This window comes from Oncorhynchus mykiss, chromosome 20 (genome assembly GCF_013265735.2).
Source record: "Oncorhynchus mykiss isolate Arlee chromosome 20, USDA_OmykA_1.1, whole genome shotgun sequence".
Lineage (NCBI taxonomy): Eukaryota > Metazoa > Chordata > Actinopteri > Salmoniformes > Salmonidae > Oncorhynchus > Oncorhynchus mykiss.
Window position 1 is genome coordinate 13534272 of NC_048584.1, and position 23858 is coordinate 13558129.

General features: G+C 42.7%; 1 long non-coding RNA gene across 1 annotated transcript; it reads right to left on the reverse strand.

Annotated features, from left to right (window-relative positions):
* Positions 1 to 8549: 8549 nt before the first annotated feature.
* Positions 8550 to 16577, reverse strand: LOC118942003. Its single transcript, XR_005037871.1, has 3 exons — positions 16333 to 16577; positions 13168 to 13692; positions 8550 to 9359 (listed from the first exon to the last, which is right to left on the reverse strand). It is a non-coding gene; the product is annotated as an uncharacterized LOC118942003 (long non-coding RNA).
* Between the last annotated feature and the right edge of the window lie 7281 nt (positions 16578 to 23858).

The following is a 23858-nucleotide window of genomic DNA, read 5'->3' on the forward strand; positions in this document are numbered from 1 at the left end:
TCCGGGCTCTAAGAACACCAAGCCTGATGCTTTATCTCGTCTCTTCAGTTCTTCAGTAGCCTCCACTGACCCCGAGGGGATTCTCCCTGAGGGGCGTGTTGTCGGGTTGACTGTCTGGGGAATTGAGAGGCAGGTAAAGCAAGCACTCACTCAAACTCCGTCGCCGCGCGCTTGTCCTAGGAACCTTCTTTTCGTTCCCGTTCCTACTCGTCTGGCCGTTCTTCAGTGGGCTCACTCTGCCAAGTTAGCCGGCCATCCTGGCGTTCGGGGTACGCTTGCTTCCATTCGCCAGCGTTTTTGGTGGCCCACCCGGGAGCATGACACGCGTCGCTTCGTGGCTGCTTGTTCGGTCTGCGCGCAGACTAAGTCCGGTAACTCCCCTCCTGCCGGCCGTCTCAGGCCGCTTCCCATTCCCTCTCGACCGTGGTCTCACATCGCCTTAGATTTTGTCACCGGACTGCCTTCGTCAGCGGGGAAGACTGTTATTCTTACGGTTGTCGACAGGTTCTCTAAGGCGGCTCATTTTATTCCCCTTGCTAAGCTTCCTTCTGCTAAAGAGACGGCACAAATCATCATCGAGAATGTTTTCAGAATTCATGGCCTTCCGTCAGACGTCGTTTCGGACAGAGGTCCGCAATTCACGTCTCAATTTTGGAGGGAGTTTTGCCGTTTGATTGGGGCTTCCGTCAGTCTCTCTTCCGGCTTTCACCCCCAGTCTAACGGTCAAGCAGAACGGGCCAATCAGACTATTGGTCGCATCTTACGCAGTCTTTCTTTTCGCAACCCTGCGTCTTGGTCAGAACAGCTCCCCTGGGCAGAATACGCCCACAACTCGCTTCCTTCGTCTGCGACCGGGCTATCTCCTTTTCAGAGTAGCCTCGGGTACCAGCCTCCGCTGTTCTCATCTCAGTTCGCCGAGTCCAGCGTCCCCTCCGCTCAGGCTTTTGTCCAACGTTGCGAGCGCACCTGGAAGAGGGTCAGGTCTGCACTTTGCCGTTATAGGGCGCAGACTGTGAGAGCTGCTAATAAGCGTAGAACTAAGAGTCCTAGATATTGTCGCGGTCAGAGAGTTTGGCTCTCCACTCAGAACCTTCCCCTTAAGACCGCTTCTCGCAAGTTGACCCCGCGGTTCATTGGTCCGTTCCGTATTTCTCGGATCATTAATCCTGTCGCAGTGCGACTTCTTCTTCCGCGATATCTTCGTCGCGTCCACCCGGTCTTCCATGTCTCCTGTGTCAAGCCCGTTCTTCGCGCCCCCGCTCGTCTTCCCCCCCCCCCCCATCCTTGTCGAGGGCGCACCCATCTACAGGGTCCGTAGGATTTTGGACATGCGTCCTCGGGGCCGTGGTCATCAGTACCTAGTAGATTGGGAGGGGTACGGTCCTGAGGAGAGGAGTTGGGTTCCCTCTCGGGACGTGCTGGACCGTGCGCTGATCGATGATTTCCTCCGTTGCCGCCAGGTTTCCTCCTCGAGTGCGCCAGGAGGCGCTCGGTGAGTGGGGGGGTACTGTCATGAATTGTCATGTTGTGTCTTGTTTCTGTCCTTTCCCTTCACCCTGTCTCCCTCTGCTGGTCGTTATTAGGTTACCTTTTCTCCCCCTCTTTCCCCCAGCTGTTCCTTGTCTCCTCCTAACTACCTCGTCACCCCTTTTCCCACCTGTTCCCTTTTTCCCTCTGATTAGTCCTCTATATCTCTCTCTGTTTTTGTTCCTGTCTTTGTCGGATTCTTGTTTGTGTTTTTCATGCCTGAACCAGACTATCGTCATGTTTGCTGCAACCTTGTCCTGTCCTGTCGGAATCTGCCGGTCCATCTGAGCCTACCTATGTTTTGTTATTAAAGAAGTTCTGTTTACGTTAATTCGCTTTTGGGTCCTCATTCACGCACCGTAACATCTTCATACAATCAGCAAGAAGAAAGTCCTATACAACAATATCATATGTAGAAGGATAGTGTTAATACACAGGTGTAAGAGTATCTGTAGTGTTACTGAAGATTCATTAGACATAGATTTTCACCATAATAACAGGTGACTAACCCTTGTGTGGAAATGTGAATCCATCCATCCTCTCACCAATGTTTAAATCTGACGACACAGATGGTTATTACTCTTTTATGTTCTAAAAAAGAAAACATGAAAAAAATCACGTGAAAAGAACACATTAAAAAAACAGAAATTATTCAGACCCCTTCCCCTTTTCCACAATTAAGGAAAAAAAGTTAGTCTTATTCTAAAATGGATTAAATATATTTTAACTGTTCTTTAGAATTTTTAGCAAATTTATTACAAATAAAAAAAAACAGAAATAACTTATTTTCATAACTATTCAGACCCTTTGCTATGAGACTCAAAATTGAGTTCAGGTGCATCCTGTTTCCATTGATCATCCTTAAGATATTTCCACAACTTCATTGGAGTCCACGTGTGGTAAATTCAATTGATTGGACAATATTTGGAAAGACACAAACCTGTCTGTATAAGGTCTCACAGTTGATAGTGCATGTCAGAGCAAAAACCAAGTCATGAGGTCAGAGGAATTGTCCGTTTAGCTCTGAGACAGGATTGTGTCGAGGCACAGATCTGGGGAAGGGTACAGAAAAATGTATTCAGCATTGATGGTCCCCAAGAACACACTGGCCTCCATCATTCTTAAATGGAAAAAGTTTGTAACCACCGATACTTTTTCTAGAGCTGGCCGCCCAGGCAAACTGAGCAAAGTTACTTTTTGGAGCCTTGGTCAGGGTGGTGACCAAGAACCCGATGGCCATCCGCAGCTCTCCACCAATCAGGCTTTTTTTTGTCAGAGAGACCAGACGGAAGCCACTCCTCAGTAAAAGGCACATTACATACTTTCCGAATGCACTGTATATATTGAACAAAAATTTCAACGCAACATTTAAATTGTTGGCCCCATTTTTCATGAGCTGAAATTAAAGATCCCAAAAATTGTCCATCAGAACAGAAAACGTATTTCTCTCAAATGTTGTGCACAAATTTGTTTACATCCCTGTTAATTAGCATTTTTCCTTTGCCAAGATAATTAATCCACCTGACAGGTGTGGCATATCAAGAAGCTGATTCAACAGAATGATCATTACACAGGTGCAACTTGTGCTCGTAACAATAAAAGGCCACTCTAAAATGTGCAGTTTTGTCACACAACACAATGCCAGAGATGTCTTAGGTTCCGAGGGAGCGTGCAATTGGCATGCTGACTGCAGGAATATCCACCAAAGTTGTTGCCAGATAATTTATTATTAATTTCTCTACTATAAGCCACCTCCAACATCGTTTTAGAGAATTTGGCAGTAAGTCCAGCTGGCCTCACAACCACAGACTACGTGTATGGTGTCATGTGGGCGAGCAGTTTGCTGATGTGAGTGCAGAGTGCCCCATGGTGGTGGTGGGTTATGGTATGGGCAGGCATAACTACAGACAACGAACACAATGGCATTTTATCGATGGCAATTTTAATAAACAGAGATACCGTGACGAGATCCTGAGGCCCATTGTCGTGCCATTCATCCGCCGCCATAACCTCGTGTTTCAGCATTATAATGCACGTCCCCATATCACAAGGATCTGTACACAATTCCTTGAAGCTGAACGTGTCCCAGTTCTTCCATGGCCTCCATACTCACCAGACATGTCACCCATTGAGCATGTTTGGAATGCTCTGAATCATCGTGTACGACAGCATGTTCCAGTTCCCACCATTTCGTACAGCCATTGAAGAAGATTGGGATAACGTTCCACAGGCTACAATCAGAAGCCTGATAAACTCTATGCAAAGGAGATGTGTTGTGCTGCATGAGGCAAATGCAACAGTCAATTGGGTTGAGGTCGGGTGATTGTGGAGGCCAGGTCATCTGATGCAACACTCTATCACTGGTCTAATGTCCATTGCTCATGTTTATTGACCCAAGCAAGTCTTCGTATTAGTGTCCTTTAGTAGGGGTTTCTTTGTAGCAATCATCCATGAAGCCCTGATTCATACAGTCTCCTCAGAACAGCTGATGTTGAGATGTGTCTGTTACTTGAACTCTGTGAAGCACTTATTTGGGCTGCAATTTCTGAGGCTGGCAACTCTAATAAACTTATCCTCTGGGTCTTCCTTTCCTGTGGCGGTTCTCATGAGAGCAAGTTTCATCATAGCACTTGATGGTTTTTGCAACTGCACTTGAAGAAACGTTCACATTTCTTGAAATGTTCCTTACTGACTGACCTTCATGTCTTAAAGTAATGATGGACTGTCATTTCTCTTTGCTTTTTTGAGCTGTTCTTGCCATAACATGGACCTGGTCTTTTACCAAATAAGGCTATCTTCTGTATACAACCCCAACCTTGTCACAACACGACTGGTTGGCGCAAATGCATTAAGGAAAGAAATTCCACAAATGAACTTTTAACAAGGCACACCTGTTAACTGAAATGCATTCCAGGTGACTAACTCATGAAGCTGGTTGAGAGAATGCCAAGAGTGTGCAAAGAAGTCATCAGGCAAAGGGTGGCTACTTAGAAGAATCTAAAATATTCAATATATTTTGATTTGTTTAACACTTTTTGATTACTACATGATTCCATATGTGTTATTTCAAAGTGTTGATGTCTTCACTATTATTCTACAATGTAGGAAATAGTCAAAATAAAGAAAGACCCTGGAATGAGTAGGTGTGTCCAAACGTTTGACTGGTACTGTATATATACACACATACTGTGTGTATGTGAAATACATATACTGCACATACAGTACCAGTCAAAAGTTTGGACACCCCTACACATGAAATGCTTTTATTTTTATTTTTATAAATCTACATTTTAGAATAATAATGAAGACATCAAAACTATGAAATCACACATATGGAATGAATTTTCATGAGTCAGACTCTTGGTTTTCGGACGTGATGTTTCTCGTGAATTTTGTATATGCTAAAAATGTTTTTTGTTTTTTTACATGTTACCTTTTCACATGTTAGTTTTTCACATGTTACTTTTCACATGTACATTTTTCATGTACCTCGTCACCTTACCACTATACCTATCTACCCCTACCACTCCAGTATCTTTGCATATTGTAAATATGGCCTGGGCACTGACCTTGGAACTGACACTACACATAGCTTACTTACTATCTTGCGTTCTTATTTCTATTTCGCATGTGTTTTTTTTCTACTTTATTTAACAGTACTACTGATATTGATTACTGCATTGTTGGGAAAGAAAGCACTTGCAAAAAGGGCATTTCACTGTACTTGTGCACATGACAATGGAACTACTGTTTAATTTGCTGCTGCGATACTATAGCAAGAGCTATGGTTCAGAACATAAAACAGTTCAACTGAAGGTTTGGTGCCTGAATCCAGGGAGAAGAGTGAAAAAGGGTAGTGGAATGGTCCAAGTCTATCCAAATGAAGAGGGAATCGGAGAGCGTCATCACAATGATATCGTCATGTATCAGTATGCTGAGGTGAGTACGGAGTCAGGCGCAGGACACAGAACTGAGTCAAATAACGTACTTGACTCGGAAAATAATCAACCATAAATTCCACGCAGGGAAAACACACCATAACACAGAAGACTGATAACACTAGACAAGGAACAATCACGCACAAAACATCATGGGAACCAGAGGGTTAAATAGGGAAATAATTATAACGGGATGGGAACCAGGTGTGTACAATCAAGACAAAAGAAATGGAAAAAGAAATGTAGATCGGTGGCAGCTAGAAAGCCGGTGATGAAGACCGCCGAACGCCTCCCGAACAAGGAGAGGCACCAACTTCGGCGGAAGTCGTGACAGATATGATTGCCCAAGCAAAGAGGGCAAGTGCTGGTGTCAGCGACGTCCCACCTGGGCAAGCCTGACGGGCCGAACGAGGAATGGGCGCTGGACAAACCGGCTGAGGCGTGAGATCCCGGCGAGCCGGCTGAGGCATGACAGCCTGACGATCCCGCTGAGGCATGATGTGGGATGGGAGCATGCCGAGCCAACCTAGGCAAGGAACCCTAGAGCGCCAGAGAGAGAGCAGGCTTGACACTTTTTCCATTGATCGTCCTTGAGATGTTTCTTCCAATTGATTGGACATGATTTGGAAAGGCACACAGACCTGTCTATATAAGGTCCCACAGTTGACAGTGCATGTCAGAGCAAAAGCCAAGCCATGAGGTCAAAGAGCTCCGATACATGATTGTGTCGAGGCACAGATCTGGGGATGGGTACCAAAAAATCTCCAGCATTGAAGGTCCCCAAGAACTGTTAGTAACTGTCAACAGTTTTCCTCTTGTTATGTCTCTCATTGACAATCACTCAACATTTTATAGACTGCTAGGTAAGTTAGTCTAGCCAGCTATCTAAACCTCCAGGGATCTCCCATTGATTTAGTTAGTCCCTGTAACACAGATGTCATATGAACATGGCATAAGTCATGGATTGTGTGTAGAATTGCAGGAAATTAGCTTTAAAGGTGACACAAGGTTGATGCTTATGTCAAATCAAATTTTACTTGCCATATGCGCCGAATGCAACCTTGAAATGCTTACTTACGAGCCCTTAACCAAAAATGCAGTTTTAAGAAAAATAAGAGCTAAGAAAATATTGACTAAATAAACTAAAGTAAAACAATAAAAGAGTAACAATAAAATAAGAATAACGAGGCTATGTACAGGGGGTACCGGTACTGAGTCGATGTGCAGGGGGTACATCGCAGTCAATGGGAAAAGATGAGTGTCAACCAAATTATGCTTACACTACCAGTCAAAAAAATGTGAACACCTACTCATTCAAGGGTTTTTCTTTACTTGAACTATTTTATACATTGTAGAATAATAGTGAAGACATCAAAAGTATGAAATAACACATAGTAACTAAAAAAAGTGTTAAATCAAAATATATTTTGTATTTGAGATTCTTCAAATAGACCACCTTGACAGCTTTGCACACTCTTGGCATTCAGCTTAACCTGGAATGCTTTTCTAATAATCTTGAAGGAGTTCCCACATATGCTGAGCACTTGTTGGCTGCTTTTCCTTCACTCTGCGGTCCAACTCATCGCAAACCATCTCAATTTGGTTGAGGTCGGGGGATTGTGGAGGCCAGGTCATCTGATGCAGAGCTCCATCCCTCTCCTTCTTGGTAGAATAGCCCTCACACAGTCTGGAGGTGTGTTGGGTCATTGCCCTGTTGAAAAATAAATGATAGTCCCACAAAGCTCAAACCAGATGGGATGGCGTCAGAGTAGCTGTTCTAAAACGTACAGTAGTGACGGTAGTGTATGCCAATATACTGCATTCAATGGGAAAAGAAGTGTCACAGGTTGATGCTTATGACAATACAGTACATTTCCAGTGAATGTGAAAAGATTAAAAGATGAGACTCACTGACAGATAAACAGACGGTCAGTCATGTCTCTCTCCCTCTCTTCTCTAATTCCCTTCTCCCGCCTTCTCTTTGCCTCCCTTTGTCACTTTCTCTCTATCTCCCCTTTATTTCACCCCTCCACCCTCTCCCTTCCTACCTTTTCGTTCTCGCTCTCTTTTCTCCCTCCATCTCTCTCTCTCCATTCGCTCTCCTTCCTTCCCCTCCCTCCCCTCTCTTCACTCTCTCTCCCTCCTCTTTCCCACCTCTGTTTGTTGACTCTCACTTTCTAAAATAATGTTACTACAGTTGCTGGCTAACTGGCTAGCTTGCTTATGGAAGGAGAATTGCATTTAGTGTTGCACTAGCTGATTGGTTAGCTTCTCTTTCGTTTCCTGTAAGTCAGTGACTGGCTCAAATATCAAGTTTTTTTGTACATGATCAAACTTCATAAATACTATAAGCTCCTTAGCTAGATGTAAAATCATGTGACTAAGACCTCCTCGAAATGTAACTTCAAAATAATTAATGACAGATTCCTTGATTTACAGTCAAAAGTTTGTACACATCTACTCATTCAAGGGGTTTTCTTTATTTTTTATTATTTTCTACATTGTAGAACATTAATGAAGACATCAAAAATATATAATAACACATATGGAATCATGTTGTAACCAAAAAAGAACAAGGTCATAATATATTTTAGATGAGATTCTTCAAAGTAGCCACTCTTTGCGTTGATGACAGCTTTGCACACTCTTACTGACTTGTTAAATCCCCTTCAATCAGTGCAGATTAAGGGGAGGAGACAGGTTAAAGAAAGATTTTAAAGCCTTGAGACAATTGAGACATGGATTGTGTATATGTCCCATTCAGTTGGGGAATGGGCAAGACACAAGATTTAAGTGCCTTTGAATGGGGTATGGTAGTAGGTGCCAGGAGCACCAGTTTGTGTCAAGAACTGCAACACTGCTGGGGTTTTCATGCTCAACAGTTTCCCATGTGGGGCGGCAGGGTAGCCTAGTGGTTAGAGCGTTGGACTAGTAACCGGAAGGTTGCAAGTTCAAACCCCCGAGCTGACAAGGTACAAATCTGTCGTTCTGCCGCTGAACAGGCAGTTAACCCACTGTCCCTAGGCCATCATTGAAAATAAGAATTTGTTCTTAACTGACTTGCCTGGTTAAATAAAGGTAAAATAAAAAAAAGTATCAAGAATAGTCCACCAGCCATCTCTCTCCATTGAGCCAGCATCCCTGTAGAACTCTTTCAACACCGTTCATGCCCCAATGAATTGAAGCTATTCTATTAACAATAAACGTTATATTCAGCGGTTGGTGAAGCAACACTTCAGGTAGAAAAATGTATAGACGTATAACAAAATAATTCAACAATATAAACCACTACTATACAAACTAAAAACACAAAAGTAACACTTAGACCAGCCTTAATGGCTAAACATAGCAACTTTGTATCAAGGCCGGGCACCTGTTTAGAGAGCCACATTGAGTAGAACAAAATAAAAGCTTTTTCTATGCTTTGCTGGAAAATACTTGTGGTAAGTGACAACTTTGTGAGGGCAAAGTATCATGCAGAATGAAAGAACAGAGGAGGAACACTTCTAACCTACTAATTGGATTGATACAAATAGCCTATGGCCCCTGACAACGGAAACCACCCAAATCCGTTAATATACCAAGTGAGGAATTATATCAACTTCTAGTTGAAGTGACATCAATGCTACCAACATGTATGCCAAAAATGTCCCGAGGCTTCACTTCAAGTGCCTGATAGAAGGACCGTGCAGCAGTAGGCAAATTGCTCCTCATCGTCATGAGGTCCTGGTTCTTTCTGGATTGGCGAAGGATTCTCGTTGTCTCTGGGGAAGGCCTTGGAGAACGATGGCGCTGGGGGTCTTGCTCCATTCTTTGGTTTAGTGACCAACCATGACCTCCATCAATCGTATTGACTGTGGCTCTGTCTGGTGTAGAGGTTCCATTGTTAAGCAGCTGAAATCACAAAGCATAACAGATATCCCTCTAGTGGTGTGGGGGCTGTGCTTTGGCAAAGTGGGTGGGGTTATATCCTGCCCGTTTGGCCCTGTCCGGGGGTATCATCAGATGGGGTCACAGTGTCTCCTGACCCCTCCTGTCTCAGCCTCCAGTATTTATGCTGCAGTAGTTTGTGTGTCGGGGGGCTAAGGTCAGTCTGTTATATCTGCAGTATTTCTCCTGTCTTATCCGGTGTCCTGTGTGAATTTCTTTCTCTCTCTCGGAAGACCTGAGCCCTTGGACCATGCCTCAGGACTACCTGGCATGATGACTCATTGCTGTCCCTAGTCCACCTGGCCGTGCTGCTGCTCCAGTTTCAACTGTTCTGCCTGCGGCTATGGAACCCTGACCTGTTCACCGGACGAGCTACCTGTCCCAGACCTGCTGTTTCAACTCTCTAGAGACAGCAGGAGCGGTAGAGATACTCCTAATGATCGGCTATGAAAAGCTAACTGACATTTACTCCTGAGGTGCTGACTTGTTGCACCCTCGAGAACTACTGTGATTATTATTATTTGACCATGCTGGCCATTTATGAACATTTGAACATCTTGGCCATGTTCTGTTATAATCGCCACCCGGCACAGCCAGAAGAGGACTGGCCACCCCTCATAGCCTGGTTCCTCTCTAGGTTTCTTCCTAGGTTTTGGCCTTCTAGTGAGTTGTTCCTAGCCACCGTGCTTCTACACCTGCATTGCTTGCTATTTGGGGTTTTAGGCTGGGTTTCTGTACAGCACTTTGTGATATCAGCTGATGTATGAAGGGCTATATAAATGAATTTGATAATAGAAAAGTTCAATCAACATGCACTAATAAGGTGCACAGTCCACAGTGTAAAATATTTTCTCTGTAAATGGCTAATTTATTCATAGATATAGACATGTTTTAACAGCTTGGAAATGATAGGCTTACCTGTGATTTTACACCATTATCATTAATGTAATTAACAGTCCAGCTGGTCTTTTCAGCGCGGAGTCTGGGAGTTGTCTGAAGTCCTTTCACTGCATATTCATGACCCCATTAAAATACTACTTGATTAAAAGTGTAAAAGTATTTGGTTTTAAAAACTTCTTTGTGATAGGGGTCCATTTTTGGAAGTTCGGATGACTGAGATGCTCAAAGTAAACTGCCTGTTACTCAGGCCTAGAAGCTAGGATATGCATATAATTGGTAGTATGGGATAGGAAACACTCTGAAGTTTCTAAAACTGTTAAAATAATGTCTGCGAGTATAACAGAACTGATATCGCAGACAAAAACCCGAGGAGAATCCATCCAGATTTTTTTTGTGTGTTGAGGTCACCACCCATTGAAATGGCTGTCTATGGGAAAGTCAAAGGAATACCTCCCAGATTGCAGTTCCTAGGGCTTCCACTAGATGTCAACAGTCTTTAGAAAGAGTTCCAGTTCCAATTTTTAAATTAGCTAGAATTTGTCGTATTTCTAGGTGGCTCTCATTTTGACTGTGGTATTGTGTTGCGCACATGGATGAGTGCGCGCACTTCGTTATTTATCTCCGGAAATGAACATACTATTCTCCGTCTTAAATTGTAACATTTATTTATATATTAGGGTACCTGAGAATTGATTATAAATGTTGTTTGACTTGTTTGGACAAAGTTTATTAGTAACTTTTGGGATTCCTTTGTATGCATTTGAACGAGAGAAACAGGTAAATTCCTGAATCAAGCGCACCAACTAAACTTACTTTTTTTGGGATATAAAGAATGACTTTATCGAACAAAACAACCATTTGTTATGTAGCTGGGACCCTTGGGATTGCAAACAGAGAAAGATCTTCAAAGGTAAGTGATTTATTTTCTCGCTATTTCTGACTTTCGTGACGCCTCTGCTTGTTTGGAAAATGTTTTTAACCTTTCTAGCGCAGGGGGAACCCCTTGACAACATTCAGTTGAAAAGGCAGTGAGCGAAATTCAAAAATATTTTTTAGAAATATGTAACTTTCACACATTAACAAGTCCAATACAGCAAAGGAAAGATAAACATCTTGTTAATCTACCCATCGTGTCCGTTTCAAAAATGCTTTACAGCTAAAGCACAACATATGATTATGTTAGATCACCGCCAAGTCGAAAACACACACAGCCATATTTCCTGCCAAAGACAGGAATCACTAAAAGCAGAAATATAGATAAAATGAATCACTAACCTTTGATGATCTTCATCAGATGACACTCATAGAACATCATGTTACGATAATGTGCATATTTATATCCAAAAATCTCAGTTTACATTGGCGCCTTACGTGCAGTAATGTTTTCATTCCAAAACATCCGGTGATTTTGCAGAAATACTCATAAAAGATACTAGTATTATTATTACTAGTATTATTTATGGAAAGATAAGACTTCTCCTTAATGCAACCGCTGTGTCAGATTTTTAAAAAACTTTACGGAAAAAGCATAATCTGAGAACGGCGCTCAGAGCCCAAATCAGCCAGAGGAATATCCGACATTTTGGAATCAGCAAAGTTAGAAACAACACCATAAAAATTAACTTACCTTTGATGATCTTCATCAGAAGGCACTCCCAGGAATCCCAGTTCGACAATTAATGACTGATTTGTTCCATAAAGTTCATGTCCAAATAGCCACTTGTTGTTAGCGTGTTCAGCCCAGTAATCCATCTTCATGAGGCGCAGGCACTTCATCCAGACAAAAACTCGAAAAGTTCCGTTACAGTCCTTTAGAAACATGTCAAACGATGTATGGAATCAATCGTTAGGATGTTTTTAACATAAAACATCAATAACGTTCCAACTGAAGAATTCCTTTGTCTTCAGAAAAAGCATTGGAACGCGAGGTAACTCTGTTGGGAGCGCGCGTCATGAGACCAAGGCTCTCTGCCAGACTAAAGAGGTCTCATGAGCCCCTCCTTTATAGTAGAATCCTCATTCAAGTTTCAAAAGACGGTTGACATCTCGTGGAAGCCGTAGGAAGTGCAACCTCATCCATATCTCAATGTGTATTTGGTAGGCCCATCTTTGAAAAACTACAAACCTCAGATGTCAGATGGATTTTTCTCAGGTTTTTTGCCTGTCATATGAGTTCTGTTATACTCACAGACATCATTCAAACAGTTTTAGAAACTTCAAAGTGTTTTCTTTCCAATACTAATAATAATATGCATATATTAGCATCTGAGACAGAGTAGGAGGCAGTTCACTCTGGGTACGCTATTCATCCAAATGTGAAAATGCTGCCCCCTATCCCAAAAAAGTTTGTTTTTGCATGCGGGGCGCTGTCCTCAGATAATCGTATGGCATGCTTTCGCCGTAAAGCCTTTTTGACATCTGACAAAGCGGCTGGATTAAAAAGAAGTTAAGCTTTTAAAGAATGTAAGACACTTGTATTTTCATGAATGTATAATATTATCTACTTAAGTATCAAAAGTAAAGTATGAATCATTTAAAATTCGTTACATAAAGCAAACCAGACTAGACCATTTTCTTAATTTTTTTAGCTAGCACACTCCAACACACATTTACAAACTAAGCATGTGTGTTTAGTGAGTCCGCCAGATCAGAGGCAGAAGGGATGACCGAAGATGTTCTCTTGATAAGTGCGTGAATTGGACCACTTTCCTGTCCTGCTAAGCATTCAAATTGTAACGAGTACTTTCGTGGTCAGGGAAAATGTATGGAGTAAAAAGTACATGATTTTCTATAGGAATGTAAATCGTAATGTACAGATACCCCCCAAAAACGACAAGTATTACTTTAAAGTATTTTTACTTAAGTACTTTACCCCACTGCATGACCTTGAATGGATTCTGTTGCCTAGACTCCAGGGTCATCTGTCTCACATCAGCGGTATGCAGAGTTGACACCTTGTATCTCTTCTCAATAGCGGAAAAAGACAGATCATATGGAAGGAAGGACACCATGAACCTCTGTTCAACCTGAGTGAAGTAGCCCATGGATACCAGCATAGACATCAAATTCAACATGCACCAGTTGTTATTCTGACCACAACACCGGTCACTGAATATGATGAGCTTGACTTCTTTTGGCTTTGTTAGAGTGGAAAAATGTGTTTGGACCCACTTCAATACACAACTTGCCACGTCAATGGACCCTCTGTGTGCAATGCCCTCACGCCACACACACATTGTAGCAGAATCTTCAGATTCAGATCTGCAGATTTAGGTCTGGGCTGAGGTATTCCTGATCCACGCCCCCCTTCATCCAGGAATACCGGTTTGCTTGCCGTGGAAAGGACAAGATTTGTTGTTCAATGTCTTTTCTCACAGTGGGATGTGTGCGAAGTGTCCTGGAAAACACAAAAACATAATTTTAAACAAGATGTGAAATGATACTATGACCCATACATCTGTTCTCCCCAATATTTATTTGACTAGGTGGGCTGTGGCCCTCTCCGTCATCCATTTTAGAGTTTTTTCATCACCTGTAACTGCCATTTCCTGCAATCCAGAGTCTTCAATAATAACTGATTTGATCATTTTCATATTACTTCATATTAGTATTTTTTAAATATTATATTCATATTATTCAATAAGTACACATTACAAAAACACTACGCCTGCAATGTATTAACATACTGTTAAAGTGTCAACCATGTGACACTTGTCTTTCCCATTTAAAGCAATGTATTGACATAAGCGTCAATTGGTTGACACATCTTTTCCCATCAACTGTGATGTATTGGCAAACAAACTGAAAGAGTGCATACTGCCAACTAGTGTGTTGTTTGAACAGGTATACAGCCAATGTTGCAGATTTACTTACACCTACAGTTATGGCATTTAGCTCACGTGTTTAATTCATTGGCTGTTCCCTCCTGATGATCTGTATGGAATCCTTCACCCATAGGAAGGGCCCACCCAGTTGACTACTTTAAAATGTCCATGCCAAAATGGGTTTTATCCAAATTAGAGTCCTCTAATTCTATAGTGGTAAATTCCGACTTTCCACTTGGTTAATGCTGAAGTTAATGTGTTGAACCATCCTATTTATATTGAAAAAAATCCACCTTGCCTCGATTAAGGTTCAAAGTGTTATGGCCCACCTAAGCTGGGTCTGTGCTCCACCTTGGACACTTCATTCAAAATGTTCTGGACTCGCCACTGACCAACAAACAAGTAATTAATTACCCTCACTTCATCAAGTTTTAGTGCTAACTTTTGATCTGAGTATACAGTGGGCACCACAATGAATCAGCCATGCCCACAGTTAGAGGTGGTGTATACTACTCTATAGTGATGATTGGACCATTCACAGAAAGGGTTATTGGAGTCTCCCAGGGTTATTGTTCAATTTCTCCCTCGACTCCCCTTGATAGAGCTTCGATCAGGCCAAGTGCACAGTTGAGGTGAACAGTTCATACAGTTTCTAGCATTACTGCTAGTGTAAGGTAAACATTTCAATACAAGGGCGGCAGCACTAGCGGTTCTGGGGACGGGGGGGACGGACGGACAACAATTTTGGGCCCCCTTGGGGCCCTCCTAAATGTGGAGCATGACAGTTTTTACATAACTCATTTTTGCTATCATTCTTTTTTTACATCCGTTATTAGACAGAAAATGCTAATAAATTGAATGATTATGAACATTGTCTTTTGCCTTTTGAAAACGATAACGTCTAATGTAACTGGCCCCTCTAACAGTACAACTGGCCCCAGCTTGGGCCCCCAGTTGAAATGGTCTAGAACCGCCACTGGGTGGCAGGTAGCCTAGTGGTTGGGCCAGTAAACAAAAAGGTTGCTGGATCAAATCCCCGAGCTGACAAGGTAAAAAAAATCTGTCGTTCAGCCCCTCAACAAGCCATTGTTTCCCGGTAGGCTGTCATTGTAACCGACTTGCCGAGTTAAATAAAGGTAAGAAAAAAAAGGGTAAATTATCCAATTACATAAATCAACCTAATTTTTATTTTATTCCTGCTTTTGGTGTCACACCCTCAGTTTTTATCAAAGCGCCCAGAACTCTATCATCATATTTGACATGGATTTTAATACGCATAGATACATTGAAACACATTCAATTGATTTTCAACTTTTTATGGTTCCTCAGTGAGCCAGCCAGTGTGCTGAATCCATTTTCCACACAGGTGGAAAAACATCTGTTCTAGCTTTAGTATGGATGCTGTGTTGGTTCTGTTACTATGGACACGGCCAACTTTTCCACAGCTTCCTCAATTATGCTCCCAAAGAATAGAGTTTTCAGGTGGGCGGAAATAACATTTCCATGGCCAGCCTATACACTCCCGGGCCGTAAATAATTTGTCCCCCTCACCTTGTACATCAAATGTCCTTTGGATCTGTGCCAAAGAAATGCCTCTGTCTGATCATTGTATACACCAGCTGCTTTGTAAACAGAGAGTGAAGAGACTTGTTTCGGTTTGCTGAATCTTGTGTGACATGAAAACTAATTGATAACAGAAGGAAAAGGGTGTCTGTTTTATTCAGGATCACATCAGTGAAGACCTGTGGCTTTTTGATTCCACTCTCCTCGCTACGGCTGCTAACAACGAGACGTGTTCAAGGAAACCGTTCAGGGATTTCACCATGAGGCCAATGGTGACTTTAAAACAGAGTTTAATGGCTGTGATAGGAAAAAACTGAGGCTGGATCAACAACATTGTAGTTACTCCACAATACTAACTGTGTCCGAGACATTATTACAAGCGGGAGGCATAAAATGAACAGACCAGAGGCAGTGGTTGTGATTCCTTTTCTTGTGATTATTTACTAAACGGGTCTTCTTTCGCACGACAAAACAACTCCAGTACAGGGTAACATCCAATTCTCAAATACCAACCAAACAATTGAACTGAGCTGTTGAACAAAAGGCCGTAGCCAAAATGGGAAAGCAAAACAAACGGCTACTCCTGTCTTTAGATTATCGGTGACACACAATAGTTACAAGAGGAACGCTTCTCTCTACCTATAGCCTACCTTGGTTAACAGAGAGCCAAGGTGCCCCAGTAAAATAAGCTTTCTATGAGGTAGGAAAATCAGACGGCCTGACATGTCCCCGTCTCTACTCCCAATTCTCCACCAGCTGCTCTCCTGGCACACCTATATAGAGGAAGTCACAAAGCAATTAGTGGGCCCAGGTGTGTACTAATTGACTTTATACAGAGTACCTATCCCCTGAGGAGGATGCTGTCGTGTCGTCTTCCTCTGGCTGGTCACTGAACTCTCGCATAACCTAATTGACAGAGTGAAAAGAAGGAAGTGTGTACAGAATAAAAATATAAAAAAATAGTTTGCAACAAGACACTAAATTAATACTGCAAAAAAACTGCGTCCTGAATACAACGTGTAATGTTTGGAGCAAATCCGATACAACACATTACTGAGTACAACTCTCCATATTTGCATGCATAGTGTTGGCTGCATCATGTCATGGGTATGCTTGTAATCGTTAAGGACTGGGGAGTTTCTCAGGATAAAAAGAAACAGACTGGAGCCAAGAACAGGCAAAATCCTAGGGGAAAACCTGGTTGTCAGATTTCCACCAGACACTGGGAGGTGATTTTTTCTTTCAGCAAAACAACCAAAAACATAAGGCCAAATATGCACTGGAGTTACCAAGAAGACACTGGCTGTTCCTGAGTGGCCGAGTTATAGTTTTGACTTAATTCTGCTTGAAAATCTAGGGCAAGACCTGAAAATAGTTGTCTAGCAAGGATCAACAACCAATTTGACAGATCTTGAAGAATTTTGAAAAGAATTACAGGAAAATGTTGCACAATCCAGGTGTGGAAAGACTAACAGCTGTAATTGCTGCAAAGGTGATACGAACAATTTATTTTTTTATTTTTTTTTATTTTACCTTTATTTAACCAGGTAGGCAAGTTGAGAACAAGTTCTCATTTACAATTGCGACCTGGCCAAGATAAAGCAAAGCAGTTCGACAGATACAACAACACAGAGTTACACATGGAGTAAAACAAACATACAGTCAATAATAAAGTATAAACAAGTCTATATACAATGTGAGCAAATGAGGTGAGAAGGGAGGTAAAGGCAAAAAAGGCCTTGGTGGCAAGGTAAATACAATATAGCAAGTAAAACACTGGAATGGTAGTTTTGCAATGGAAGAATGTGCAAAGTAGAAATAAAAATAATGGGGTGCAAAGGAGCAAAATAAATAAATAAATTAAATACAGTTGGGAAAGAGGTAGTTGATAGGGCTAAATTATAGGTGGGCTATGTACAGGTGCAGTAATCTGTGAGCTGCTCTGACAGTTGGTGCTTAAAGCTAGTGAGGGAGATAAGTGTTTCCAGTTTCAGAGATGTTTGTAGTTCGTTCCAGTCATTGGCAGCAGAGAACTGGAAAGAGAGGCGGCCAAAGAAAGAATTGGTTTTGGGGGTGACTAGAGAGATATACCTGCTGGAGCGTGTGCTACAGGTGGGAGATGCTATGGTGACCAGCGAGCTGAGATAAGGGGGGACTTTACCTAGCAGGGTCTTGTAGATGACATGGAGCCAGTGGGTTTGGCGACGAGTATGAAGCGAGGGCCAGCCAACGAGAGCGTACAGGTCGCAATGGTGGGTAGTATATGGGGCTTTGGTGACAAAACGGATTGCACTGTGATAGACTGCATCCAATTTGTTGAGTAGGGTATTGGAGGCTATTTTGTAAATTACATCGCCAAAGTCGAGGATTGGTAGGATGGTCAGTTTTACAAGGGTATGTTTGGCAGCATGAGTGAAGGATGCTTTGTTGCGAAATAGGAAGCCAATTCTAGATTTAACTTTGGATTGGAGATGTTTGATATGGGTCTGGAAGGAGAGTTTACAGTCTAACCAGACACCTAAGTATTTGTAGTTGTCCACGTATTCTAAGTCAGAGCCGTCCAGAGTAGTGATGTTGGACAGGCGGGTAGGTGCAGGTAGCGATCGGTTGAAGAGCATGCATTTAGTTTTACTTGTATTTAAGAGCAATTGGAGGCCACGGAAGGAGAGTTGTATGGCATTGAAGCTTGCCTGGAGGGTTGTTAACACAGTGTCCAGAGAAGGGCCGGAAGTATACAGAATGGTGTCGTCTGCGTAGAGGTGGATCAGAGACTCACCAGCAGCAAGAGCGACCTCATTAATGTATACAGAGAAGAGAGTCGGTCCAAGAATTGAACCCTGTGGCACCCCCATAGAGACTGCCAGAGGTCCGGACAACAGACCCTCCGATTTGACACACTGAACTCTATCAGAGAAGTAGTTGGTGAACCAGGCGAGGCAATCATTTGAGAAACCAAGGCTGTTGAGTCTGCCGATGAGGATGTGGTGATTGACAGAGTCGAAAGCCTTGGCCAGATCAATGAATACGGCTGCACAGTAATGTTTCTTATCGATGGCGGTTAAGATATCGTTTAGGACCTTGAGCGTGGCTGAGGTGCACCCATGACCAGCTCTGAAACCAGATTGCATAGCAGAGAAGGTATGGTGAGATTCAAAATGGTCGGTAATCTGTTTGTTGACTTTGCTTTCGAAGACCTTAGAAAGGCATGGTAGGATAGATATAGGTCTGTAGCAGTTTGGGTCAAGAGTGTCCCCCCCTTTGAAGAGGGGGATGACCGCAGCTGCTTTCCAATCTTTGGGAATCTCAGACGACACGAAAGAGAGGTTGAACAGGCTAGTAATAGGGGTGGCAACAATTTCGGCAGATAATTTTAGAAAGAAAGGGTCCAGATTGTCTAGCCCGGCTGATTTGTAGGGGTCCAGATTTTGCAGCTCTTTCAGAACATCAGCTGAATGGATTTGGGAGAAGGAGAAATGGGGAAGGCTTGGGCGAGTTGCTGTTGGGGGTGCAGTGCTGTTGACAGGGGTAGGAGTAGCCAGGTGGAAAGCATGGCCAGCAGTAGAAAAATGCTTATTGAAATTTTCAATTATGGTGGATTTATCAGTGGTGACAGTGTTTCCTATCTTCAGTGCAGTGGGCAGCTGGGAGGAGGTGTTCTTATTCTCCATGGACTTTACAGTGTCCCAGAACTTTTTTGAGTTAGTGTTGCAAGAAGCAAATTTCTGCTTGAAAAAGCTAGCCTTGGCTTTTCTAACTGCCTGTGTATAATGGTTTCTAGCTTCCCTGAACAGCTGCATATCACGGGGGCTGTTCGATGCTAATGCAGAACGCCATAGGATGTTTTTGTGTTGGTTAAGGGCAGTCAGGTCTGGGGAGAACCAAGGGCTGTATCTGTTCCTGGTTCTAAATTTATTGAATGGGGCATGTTTATTTAAGATGGTTAGGAAGGCATTTTTAAAAAATATCCAGGCATCCTCTACTGACGGGATGAGGTCAATATCCTTCCAGGATACCCCGGCCAGGTCGATTAGAAAGGCCTGCTCGCTGAAGTGTTTCAGGGAGCGTTTTACAGTGATGAGAGGAGGTCGTTTGACCGCTGACCCATTACGGATGCAGGCAATGAGGCAGTGATCGCTGAGATCTTGGTTGAAGACAGCAGAGGTGTATTTAGAGGGGAAGTTGGTTAGGATGATATCTATGAGGGTGCCCATGTTTAAGGCTTTGGGGAGGTACCTGGTAGGTTCATTGATAATTTGTGTGAGATTGAGGGCATCAAGTTTAGATTGTAGGATGGCTGGGGTGTTAAGCATGTTCCAGTTTAGGTCGCCTAGCAGCACGAGCTCTGAAGATAGATGGGGGGCAATCAGTTCACATATGGTGTCCAGAGCACAGCTGGGGGCAGAGGGTGGTCTATAGCAGGCGGCAACGGTGAGAGACTTGTTTTTAGAGAGGTGGATTTTTAAAAGTAGAAGTTCAAATTGTTTGGGTACAGACCTGGATAGTAGGACAGAACTCTGCAGGCTATCTTTGCAGTAGATTGCAACACCGCCCCCTTTGGCAGTTCTATCTTGTCTGAAAATATTGTAGTTTGGAATTAAAATGTCTGAATTTTTGGTGGTCTTCCTGAGCCAGGATTCAGACACAGTTAGAACATCCGGGTTGGCAGAGTGTGCTAAAGCAGTGAATAGAACAAACTTAGGGAGGAGGCTTCTAATGTTAACATGCATGAAACCAAGGCTATTACGGTTACAGAAGTCGTCAAAAGAGAGCGCCTGGGGAATAGGAGTGGAGCTAGGCACTGCAGGGCCTGGATTCACCTCTACATCGCCAGAGGAACATAGGAGGAGTAGAATAAGGGTGCGACTAAAAGCAATAAGAATTGGTCGTCTAGAACGTCTGGAACAGAGAGTAAAAGGAGGTTTCTGGGGGCGATAAAATAGCAGCAAGGTATAATGTACAGACAAAGGTAAGGTAGGATGTGAATACAGTGGAGGTAAACCTAGGTATTGAGTGATGAAGAGAGAGATATTGTCTCTAGAAACATCATTGAAACCAGGAGATGTCATTGCATGTGTGGGTGGTGGAACTAGTAGGTTGGATAAGGTATAGTGAGCAGGACTAGAGGCTCTACAGTGAAATAAGCCAATAAACACTAACCAGAACAGCAATGGACAAGACATATTGACATTAAGGAGAGGCATGCTTAGTCGAGTGATCAAAAGGGTCCAGTGAGTGGAGAGGTTGGTTGAGGGTCACGGCGATTTAGACAGCTAGCCAAGCCAACCGGTAGCAAGCTAGCATAGGATGGAGTCTGTTGTTAGCCACCTCTTGCGTTCGGTCAGTAGATTAGTGGGGTTCCGTGAGGTAGAGGGGATTAATCCAAATCACACAACAACAACAAAAATAAGAACAATAGATATAGTTATAGAGGCCCGAGAAGAAAACATAATAATAATAAAAATAAATAAATTGTCCGATTGTCTATTCAGATAGCAGCCGGTAAGACAGCTAACGGTTAGCGGGCCGCAGATGGGCGTTCAGGTAACGTCGCGACAGAGGAGCCAGCCGGATCTCCTTCAGGTAGATAACGTCGGCAGTCCAGTTGTGAAGGCCCGGTGGGGCTCCGCGTAGGCAGTGAAACGGGTCCGGATAGGTGACTGCAGCCCAGGAGTGAATGATGGAACTCAGGAGTGATTGACGGAGCTGGCTAGCACCGGAACAATCGATGTTTGCTCCGGAATCGACGAAAGCCGACTGTCACACGGATAGCAGCTAGCTAGCTGTGAGATCCGGGTATGAATGTCCAGAGAGCAGTTGAAATCCAGGGACATGGAGAGAAAAATTGGTCCGGTATGTTCCGTTCCGAGCCGCGCTGCGCCGTACAAAACTGGCGATAGATTTTCGAGCTAAAGGATAGCTGATGACCACAAACCGTGGTTAGCTGAATACTAACGATTTGCCAGTAAAGAAGCTAACTAGCTTCTGATTAGCTTCTGGATTAGCTTCTGGGCTAGCTCCTGGCTAGCTTCTGGCTAGTTTCTGGCTAGCTTCTTGGAGTTTCTGGCTAGCTTCTTGGAGGATTACAGATCTGAGGTAAATAATAATTTTTTATAAATATAAATTGGTGAGGCTGGTTGCAGGAGAGTGTTTAGAAGATGAGTTGATGGAAAATAAAAATAAAATGTATGTGAAAAAAGTTGTAAATATATATATATGTATATATACAGGACACGACAAGACGAGGACAAAAGACGTCTGGACTGCTATGCGATCTTGGAGAGAAACTCTGTCCGCTACATCTCTTTCCTCTCAACAAGCACACAATACTTGTCTAATCAAGATAGTGATTTATTTTTCATTCATATTTGACAAATGTTTAGAATGTTGTGTAGATCGTTGACAAAAATGAGAATTAAAACAAGATCAATCCCACTTTGTAACAACAAAATGTGGAGAAAGTCAAGCGGTGTACTTTTTGAAGGCACTATATACACACAATTACACAATACATGAAAAGCAAAACAATCATATGAAACAAACACATTCTTCATTAAAAAAGGCCCTCAAACATCCACCTGAATTTCTCTAGAGCAGGGCTCTCCAACCTTGTTCCTAAGAGAGCAACCGTCCTGTTGGTTTTCAAGCCAACCCCAGTTGTATAACTGAGCGGATTCAGCTTATCAACCAGTTAAGCATTACAATTAGGTGTGCTAGATTAGGGTTGGAGCGAAAACCTACAAGATGGTAGCTCTCCAGGAACAGGGGTGGAACCAACTCCACAAACTTGGTTAATTCCATGTGAGTGGCACAAATAATAATGAATAAAAAAACGATTTACCTAACTCGAAGAAGATTGAAGGGATCTCCAGGGTTAGCCGTCCCCGATTCCAGGTCTGGTGACTTAACCGTCTGAAGGTTAACAATGAGGGACAGCCTAATTTCTGATACAAAGTGCAATGATGTGTGCTGAAGCTGTCAACCGTAATAAAGCACTATGATAAACTCTGGCCAATGGCTTCAATACAGTGGCAGCTGCATTCATTTAGAAAATATTGCCATGGTCAATGACAGGAATGAATGTTGACTGAATTATTTGTTCTGCTATTTAATATAAGACAGGACATGTTCCTAATTCCTTAACTCAGCATGCTTTTTGAAAGATTGCTTTTCGCCAAGGCAGATGCCCATTTTTAAGTGATTTGGAAAATAACACACTTGGTTTTTTCCTGCTTTAAGTACCAATTTCAGTACAACTAGTGCTTTCTGCAATAAAAGCAGGTTGAAGCTCTGATGGTAGAGTGTTGGACTAGTAACTGAAAAGGTTGCAAGATCAAATCCCTGAGCTGTCAAGGTAAAAATCTGTCATTCTGCCCCTGAACAAAGCAGTAAACCCACTGTTCCTAGGCGGTCATTGAAAATAAGAATTTGTTCTTAACCGACTTGCCTAGTTAAATAAATGTAAAATAAGTTTGAGTATTTACCAAGGATCCTAGACCTTTGGCTAGGCAAGAGTTTGGTTGTTCGGTGATAATTACTTAGGTCTCACGGGTCACCACCTTTGAAGTATATGGGCCGCCTTCCAGACCCTGGGGATGGTACCAGAAATAGTTAGGTAAAAAAAAAAAATCTTAACGACTCTGCAATCAGAGGAGCAGAAAGCTGCAGCAAGAAAGGATCAAGCAAATCAGCTCCAGTGGATTTGTTTTACATCAATCTTGCACAAGTCATCGATCACAAGTAGAACGTTGCCGAAATGAAAGCAAAGATTCACTAGAAGCCAACCAGAGGCTGGGAGAGGGGCAGGCAGTCGACTGACTGACAAGGGTCAATTAAAGCACCATTTATTTTTTTTAAAAGCCTGCTGAGATAAAATGCTGATTATTAACAATCACCCATACATTTTTTTCTCAGTAATGATGCCAGATAAGACTACTCCTGGAAAATGTGGGGTAGGTGCAACATAAGAAAAAAATGACAAGGGTTTGAGTGAGAGGACTAACTGGCATATTAAAGTGGCCACGCACCTCTTCAAAGTGTGCACAGTTCCTAAGCATTTTAAATGCACTTATGACTCAAAGAGTCAACTATAAAAAGGTACTTTTTTGAGCTCTCCTGGCTTGAGGAACTAGTGCAAGCATACTTGTAGTTTCATTTGGGAACACAACCCTCCATCCCC